The sequence below is a fragment of the Megascapheus bottae genome, chromosome 11 (assembly GCF_031878675.1).
Source record: "Megascapheus bottae isolate mThoBot1 chromosome 11, mThoBot2.hap1, whole genome shotgun sequence".
Classification (NCBI taxonomy): Eukaryota; Metazoa; Chordata; class Mammalia; order Rodentia; family Geomyidae; genus Megascapheus; species Megascapheus bottae.
Window position 1 is genome coordinate 20,203,455 of NC_143519.1, and position 8,996 is coordinate 20,212,450.

Sequence of the window (8,996 nt, forward strand, 5' to 3'; positions counted from 1 at the left end):
ATATTTCCTTTTTGTCTCTAGGCTCACCATTTTCTGTGAGCCAGAAAAATAACTGAAGAAATATTTTTAAAAAAATTCATGGGACTGAGAGTTTGGCCTAGTGGTAGAGTGCTTGCCTAGCATGCACGAAGACCCAGGTTCGATTCCTCAGTCCCACATACATAGAAAAAAGCCAGAAGTGGTGCTGTGGCTCAAGTGGTAGAGCTCTGACTTTGAGAAAGCTCAAGGACAATGGTCATGCCCTGAGCTGAAGCCCAGGACTGGCAAAAAAAAAATTCATGTGTACTGAATTATACATCATAAAGAGGTCATCGCAACACACCTGTATGTAATGATGTATGTGATATATTTTGATCACATTCACTCTCTCTGTGACTCTTGGGAAGAATTTTATTCAGGTTTCTTTCATGGAATGTGAAGTGGGAGGAGGTAAAAAGAGTGCCAACTCAACCCTTGTATTCATGCAGAGAGTCTAGCTCACATCCACCAACCCTTTGAGAGAATGCTTACTTTATCCGGCCCTGCAGGATTAACTTCCTGAAAACTGCAGGATGCTGGCTCAGAGAGTGGACCCAGCCATTCATCATCTGTGAACTAGAAATCCTGGATTTCTACTTCATTTGTGGTCATGGGGTTATTTATGTTATGGTTTATTTCTCCTAAGTATTTTGGTTTTCCTTTTCATACTTCATGTATCATTATTATGATTCTGTCACAAAGACTGTAACAATAAATGGTAAAATATTTGCAGTATCTTGATGGGAAATAATTCCCACAATTGCTACATACAGGTATATTGTTTCTCTAAGATTAAGAGCACTCACATTAAGGATACACAGAGGCAAAAATCTAGCCTAACACTTCACACCAAATAATGTGCATAGCAAAGGGCTTCAGTCCTTCTTTGTTTGTTGCTTCTTTGTTTGTTTGTTTTAATTAGGAATTAGAAACAAAGCATCTGCCTGCTCAGGAACATGTATATTCATAAGAACATAGCCTGTAAAATGGGGACATCTCCTTTAATATATTTGATTTTTTCCATCAAAAGTGTTCCCCCCACCACACACACAAAGAGTGTTCTGTAATAACATATTGTTCAATTCACCAAGAAGAGAAAACCATAAAAAGTGTACCTTCAAATTGTATATCTATGTCAAAAATGATCATGGTGCTAAAAATATTGGGATAGCTGTAGATGCCTCTTTGAGTAATTGTTTGAATAAGAGAAAATGAATAAGCTAATTTATATTACATCATTCTACTCCATAGGAAAATGTATACTTTTCTAATAGGCTTTACTCTGGAGGGAAGGAGAGAGAAAAAGAGAGAGAGAGAAAGAGATAGAGATAGAGAGAGAGAGAAAGAGAGAGAGAGAGAAATGCAAGTGATTTTAAAAGACTGAATTTATAAAAGGTTTGTACCCTGAGAAGAATGAAGTTAATCTTCAAGTCAAACACATAAAAATCTCTGAGTATTTGGAGCACAGAGATTACTCTGAATTACAATGAAATATAAATCAAGTAAGATGACATTCTCAATAAGAGCTTATATGAAGTAGCGATTATTTATTAGATAAAGATATTTTCAAAAGCTCATATTGATTGACAGTTGCTAAATCAAGATATTATCTGTCAAGACATGGATAACAAAGAGGGGTACAATGCAAACAAGTTAGAGCGCATGTATCTCAAGCCAACAACTTTTCAATAATGGAAGTGAGACAACCACTAACAAATGCTGATACATTGTCCAAGGAATATATGAAGAAATACGCATTTATTGGCATGTTTCTTTCATAACGTCATGCAATCAGTCATTCTAAATCCCTGTCTTAAATGAGTCATAGAAATCCATTTCAATATTGATTTATTCTCTTTTGTTGTAAAGTTATCAGTAAGTGAAATGTCAGCCAATAAAAACTACAACACTGATGTGAGACGTATTCTTGAATATGTATGACAACAGTAATGCTAATGGACTAGGACGAAGTATGATTAATAGGAAATGTGAGCCTTCCTTGTCTTTGAAGAGCTAGGTCATAGAAATTCACTTACTATGATACTAAAAAAAACTATAGCATGAGAATCTTCCTTTTTAATTCTAATTTGTATAATCTTTAAGTAGTTGTATGAAGGGGTTTCAATTGATGAATACAATGCCACCCTATATGTCCCAACTTCATGAACTCCTTTAAGTTAATATTTTAGCAAGACCATTTTGTCCTTACATGATGAAGAAAGATCATTTGTTAATCTTATAATAAAATGACATGTGTTTCACTTTTAAATTATCATATCACTTCTTCATATCATTTACTAAGTTGTGTAAGGTCCTTTCTCCTTCGAACATTTACTAAACAGAGCTGTTGCATTTAGAATTGATTTTTCTTTCTCAACTACATTAAGGCTAAGATGCTTTTTGGCTTTCATCTGAAAGAACAATTTCCTAGTTAGATACACTGGATTTGGACTTGGATCAATAAAAGCTTTACTTTGTCCTTCTTCTTTCCTCTTAGAGTTCACAAAGAAGAACTAAACTCCATTCATCATTTCACTTGCCACAGTAGAATCGTTAGCAATGCAATTATGTCTTGAATGAAGAAACATAGTCCCCAATTGGCAGAGAAACAAATAGGAATTCTCTATTTCCTATGCTCGCACCCCCACCCCAGCAATATCAGCTAACTCTAAGTATGCATGTAAATTTAATGATTTAGCTTTGCTTTGATTGGGAAACATAAATATCAACTGTTTAGTATAATTCTTCTGAATTTTAAATGACCAAAACAACTTCAAATAGTTGAGTAATTCTTTTCTAGTCAAGTAGTTCTTTCCACAACTTTAAATGATGTCATTTAAAATAATCAAGAATAAAATAGTAAACTTTATAATATACATGATCCTAAAAAAATAACTAACATTGAAAGACTGACCCTATTTTTTAAACACTAATATATGAACCATATCTACCTGAATAAACCTCAAGTCATCTAAGAATCATGGTTTTGTATTAGTTCCTCAGTTAAACTGAACCAGGCCTAAACTGTCATATACAAATGGAAACATGTTATAAAGCAGTTAGTTTACCAATGCTAAAAGGATTGTAGTTTCAAAGGGAAAAGAAAAACAATTGTTGTATTGATAAGTCAAAATAGTGAACACAAAACAAATCTTGAATAGAACCAGATGTTAATTTGGAGTCAGAAATTAAAAGTTTTCCTGAAGTACTAATTTATGTTTTCTTTCCAACACTCCTTTAAAAATTTTTTCCAATGATATAGACATTGTTTAAATGATGAAATGTTCATGAGACAAAGAACTAGCTAGAGAAAGGTCAGAGAAATCTGGAAACTAATATAAAAATTTAATTTATCAATAGGAGAAAGCCTGATCATTCTGTAATCATTTGTACAAGACATATACAGAAACTTTACTAGTCTACTTAACAAATATTTCTTGTAGAGCTATTCCAAATGATGTACAATCTTAGATTCTATAATAATGTATGGATAAATTAGACAGGCTCAAATCCCCACCTAAAATAGCAGCAAAAAATGAACAAATATTTAAAATTTTTTAAATTAATTTAGTGTGCCACAGAGTAAAAGAAAGAAGAACCAGGAGGGAATGAACTGATGGAAATTCATACTGTACTTTGTTTCTTCAATCTTCATTGAAGAAAATACCTAAAAGATTTTTATTTCTAGGAGTTCAAAAATATATCCAGCTACAAAGCTTCGCAGATTTTTCTTACAGTACATTAGTTGTCATGAAAAGAAGTTAAAATAAGATCATAGCCCACATTTCTGTATCTGAAAATTGTATTATTCCATTTCTACCACGGGAGAAAATTTTATGCTAAAATACATTTATATAAATATAAATGATGAATAAATGGATGATAAAGCTAGGTTAATGGATATAAGACAAGATTAATTTTTTACTTGACAAATATATGGACTTTATATTAATGGGCCAATGAAATAAACATGGTAATTGTGAAAAAGGAAAGTTTTCTGACAGAATGAAAACATTACATTGAAGCTATGGGTATTCTTTCAGAAATAAGTCTGTGTATGTACATATGCTATTAATGGAGTAACTTACTGAACAAATCTTGCTTAAATGTCCAAAAGAACTTCTATATGAGTCCATTTGGAAGATTGTCTTAAAATGTGAATATATAAATGGAAATACTTTTGGAAATATAGAACTGAGTTAGAAGGGATAATGAAATAAGAAAATATACAATTTTTTTCTTAAATAGCTGAGCACTAAAAGTCCCTAGAGGTACAACCAATAAAGGAAAGAGTTTGCAATAAGTTATCAACATCTCATCACTGATCTATTTATTACAATGTAAAGTCAATGGAAACAGTTATCAAAATATATCCAACAAAAGTCACTGAGTACTTTCCATATTCAATAAATTGTACTAAAATTCAGTCTCAGCACTATTTAAAAAGTATTGAACCTGTACAGATGTGTATCTAATGGCCAATTGGTTAATACTATGATACAAGGAAAGAATTATAACAATGGTAAGTTTATGCACAGGATGCCAAGGCAGCACATACCTTAAACTGTAGTTGGTCCTTAAACCGAAAGCTGTTTTAATTCAAAGTTTATATATACTTCTACTGCCTACGGTGAAAAGCAGAAACGGGAGAAGTTGTCAGTAGACTGACAATGAAAGTCTGCTGAGATTTTCAAGTTTACAAAAATGCATAATATTGCCATTTAGCCCTCAAGTAGCTTGCCAGATTTACCAATGAGAAAGACATGGTAAGCTCATTTACTATGGACTATTGCCATGAGCATGCGCATGCAGGAATGCACGAAACATAGAGATAAGCCAAAGTGATCATCTCTACTAGTTGATGTGATAAGCCCCTCAAGGATATTTTAGGTTTCAGAGATGAGTTATCACTCAAGTATGCTAGGAAACATGAACACTTGAAAGAACTACATGAAGGCTGAGACATAGTTCATTGCAGCATATTTGTCTGGCTTGCACAAGTTTCCAAGTTTGATCCATGGGAGTGCAAAAACAAGCACAAGAAATAGAACAGCATGTTACAGATGCATGAAGTGCGTGGGAACACTGGAGTGAGATTAGACAGATTTACATATTGGAAACAGAGAGAACATGAAGTGTGATTTGACAGATGAGGGTCTTCTTCTATGGAAAGCCTTCCTTACAGTATTAAGCAATCCTTATTTGGCGATTAAAGATGTTATTATTGAAATATTGTTTAGTTCTAACTTTTGGAGGATCTTAAATACTAAACTGAGAAGAGAAGCCATGGAAGAAAGAAGCAATTGTGCCAAAAAAAAGTTTAGACAGTGTGACTTTTAGAAAATTTAGTCATTTGGGTGCTCATAGTAATCAACTCAAGAGGCTATGATCATGAGGATTGTGGTTCAAAGCCAACATGGGCAAAAAAGTCTGCAAAATTCCATACTCAAAGTAACTATCTAAAAGCCAAGCTGAAGGTGTGACTTATGTGACAGAGTGCCAGCTGAGCAAGGCCAAGACCCTGAGTTCAAACCCCTTTAACTCAATGACAATAAGATTATTTGAAGGAACAAAAGGTTGTTATTGCAAGATAGGACAAAAAAAACCCTTAAAACTAAACAAAAAATATCAAAGAGAAGTATGAAAATAGGTCCATTATTTTGAATAGATACATCAACTGGAACTAAACTATTTTTCTTACTCTAAGAATGAATACTGGATGAGTCCTGGTAGCTCATGCCAGTAATCCAACTCAGGAGGCTGAGATATGAGGATCACAGTTCAAAGCCAGCCTGGACAGGAAAGTCCATAAGACTCTTCTCTCTAATAAACTATTCAGAAAAGGACAGATGGCTCATGTGGTAGGGTGAGAGACTGAAGAAAAAGAAGCTCAAAGACAGTACCCAGGCCTAGAGTTTAAAACAAACAAAAAAAAGAGTACCATCAGCCTTTGATATCTAGATGCTTATATCTACAAATTCACATCCATAACCAACTATGAATCTAAAACATGTGGAAAACCAATAGAAATCAATATAATACAACATAGCAACAAAATACAGAGTTTACATTTCATTTGTCCTTCTAACTATAGATAATTTAAACTATGGAGAAAGGTGTATGTAGGTTATGTGCATTTTTTTATTATGGATTTGTATGTTCATCTTTGTTTCTGGGCCAAATGGTCAATGGAAATTAGGGAATATTCTTGGAGATCTAAAGTGTTTAAATATTCACAATTAAGTTTGTTTATAGTCAATTTGATAAATTTTTCACAAGATGAAAAACACAAACATTATACTTTTCTCTTCCATTCCAAAGCAATTTTTGTTCCACGTCGCTTCTCAAGTATATATTTTGCCTTCATGATTTTTTCCAAAGAAGCTTTGGAAACTGAAGTCCCCGTGAAACTCTTACATCATAAAAATCATGGAAACTATTTCCTAGCCACAGATGCTGCTACCTTCCAGCTGTTCTTTTTCTTTTCAACACCTCAGGATGTGGTATTGGACAACACATCAGTCTAGGAAATAGCCTTTCCTTCCGTGATATTAAGGCTCTCCATTTTAAGACAAGAACAGATGTTCAACCAGAAACAAATGATAAGGCATGGGAGATATTTCCTTCAGATGCTTCCACCCGCACTGACCGACCTGCTAGGCAGATTTTACTTGTTCCCAACAGAAGCACTGGGTATGTTTTAAGAGAATAAGCTGATGAGTCAGAAACTTTACCCAAGGATGAATCTTTTCTTATTCAGGCAAACATTAGGATTTTTCTTCCTATATCCTTCCTCTTTGCCTTGTTCTTTGATTTGATGCAGATTTGTTTTTTCTCAGTAGAAAAATGAGTCTTGCTCCAAATCAGCACCAGACTACTTGACTGAGAGTGCTAACCACAGAGGTTATGTTTCATTATTTCTGCTCATAATCTTTTTCTGCATGAGGGCAGATAATTGCCCAATTGATCATTTATCCAGTTTAGTAATATTTTGAGTGTCAAAAGGATGCTTTTAGTAATTATCTGAGCCACTGAGTGTAGGGAAAGACATAGGAAATAGGATTATCCATCTACATGCCTTCTTTGAACCACTACTTTTTTTCATATATTATTATTGTCATAAATAGAAAGGTTACATTATATTCACCAGATAGAAGGTGCATTACTTCACATACATTGATACCCTTTCTCATATCTTGGTCCCCATTTCCCTCCCACCCCCGCACCCCCCACCCCCTCATTTTGTTTTCCTCCCTTCCGTATCAAATTTCAAATAACCAAATACACATATATCCAATATATCAGATAACAAAGTGAAATACTGTAACTATATTAGATAACCAAGGGACAGCAAAAGAGATGAGAGATAACATAGTACATTAAGGACAACAATATATGGAAAAAAGAATATCAGGAAAATGAAACTAAAAAAAAGGCATATGAAAAGTAGTGGTTCAGGCAGTCCGCGGGAAACCAAAGTGTCGAAGGGCTGTAGCCAAGTGGTCTGTGTTTGAGGTTGGTGTGAGGACGCTCGCTCGTCTCCCTCCCCACCGACCTCGGTTTTTGCCCCCATATGTGCGGGGGCTCCCGGTGGGGTGGTATCCATCAGGACTCTGACTCGCCAGAAAAGCGCCCTCGGGCCCAGAGTGGTTGTGTTTTCCTGTATGAAGCAGTTGGCACCACTGAAGTGACCAAATGAGAGACTCTACAGGAGCAGGTAATTCACTGGCCCACAAGCGGTCTCCTTTACGTCGAAACCAAAAGACCCCAACATCCTTGACCAAGCTGTCTTTACAGGATGGACATAAAGCCAAAAAGCCAGCATGTAAATTTGAAGAGAGTCAGGATGTCCTAGCTAGATGGTCAGATGGCTTGTTTTATCTTGGAACTATCAAAAAGATAAATATATTGAAACAGAGCTGCTTCATCATATTTGAAGACAGTTCTAAATCCTGGGTTCTCTGGAAGGACATCCAAACAGGAGCCACTGGAAGTGGGGAAATGGTCTGTACAATATGTCAAGAAGAGTATTCAGAAGCTCCCAACGAAATGGTTATATGTGATAAGTGTGGTCAAGGGTATCATCAGTTGTGCCATACACCTCATATTGATTCAAGTGTGATTGATTCAGATGAAAAATGGCTGTGTCGGCAGTGTGTTTTTGCAACAACAACAAACAGGGGTGGTATACTTAAGAAAGGACCAAATGCCAAAGCATTGCAAGTCATGAAGCAGACATTACCCTATAGTGTGGCAGATCTTGAATGGGATGCAGGCCATAAACCAATGTCCAGCAGTGTTACTGCTATTGTGGAGGACCTGGAGACTGGTATTTAAAAATGCTACAATGCTGTAAATGTAAGCAGTGGTTTCATGAAGCTTGTATGCAATGCCTTCAAAAGCCAATGCTATTTGGAAATAAGTTTTATACATTTATTTGTTCTGTCTGTAGTTCTGGACCAGAATATCTCAAACAACTACCATTACAGTGCTGGCAGACACACCAAAATCTAAAAGATATGAGCATGTTCTGAAGGTATTAAATAATTACAAGACCATGGAAGTAAGTAATGGAATAGAAAAAAAAAGGAAAGAAAAATCTGTAGGTCGTCTTCCTGGTCCATATACATGAAAAATGATTCAAAAGACTGCTGAGCCAACTTTGGATAAAGAATCCATTTCTGAGAATCCTACGTTGGATTTACCTTGTTCTATGTCATAAAAAATATCTTTTAAAAATCAGAACAGAGACTTAATTTTTTAAATCTTCAGATTTGTAGAATGTTTCTAGGATAGGATATTAAATATGATTCCAACACATGCATGGTATTTGATAATTTCTCTAATGAATTCATTGCGTCAGTTTTTGTGATGTGGTTATCACAGCAAACAGATCAAGTAGATAGCACAAGTACTTGGAGAAACATTGTCTGTTTTGTTACCAAAATGTTGGAAAAATGAATATTTCAATACCTTTT

At 34.9% G+C, this 8,996-nt stretch overlaps 1 pseudogene; it reads left to right on the plus strand.

Annotated features, from left to right (window-relative positions):
• The first annotated feature begins 7,673 nt into the window (after window positions 1–7,673).
• LOC150056799 (metal-response element-binding transcription factor 2 pseudogene) lies at window positions 7,674–8,740 on the plus strand (annotated as a pseudogene).
• The last annotated feature ends 256 nt before the right edge of the window (window positions 8,741–8,996 follow it).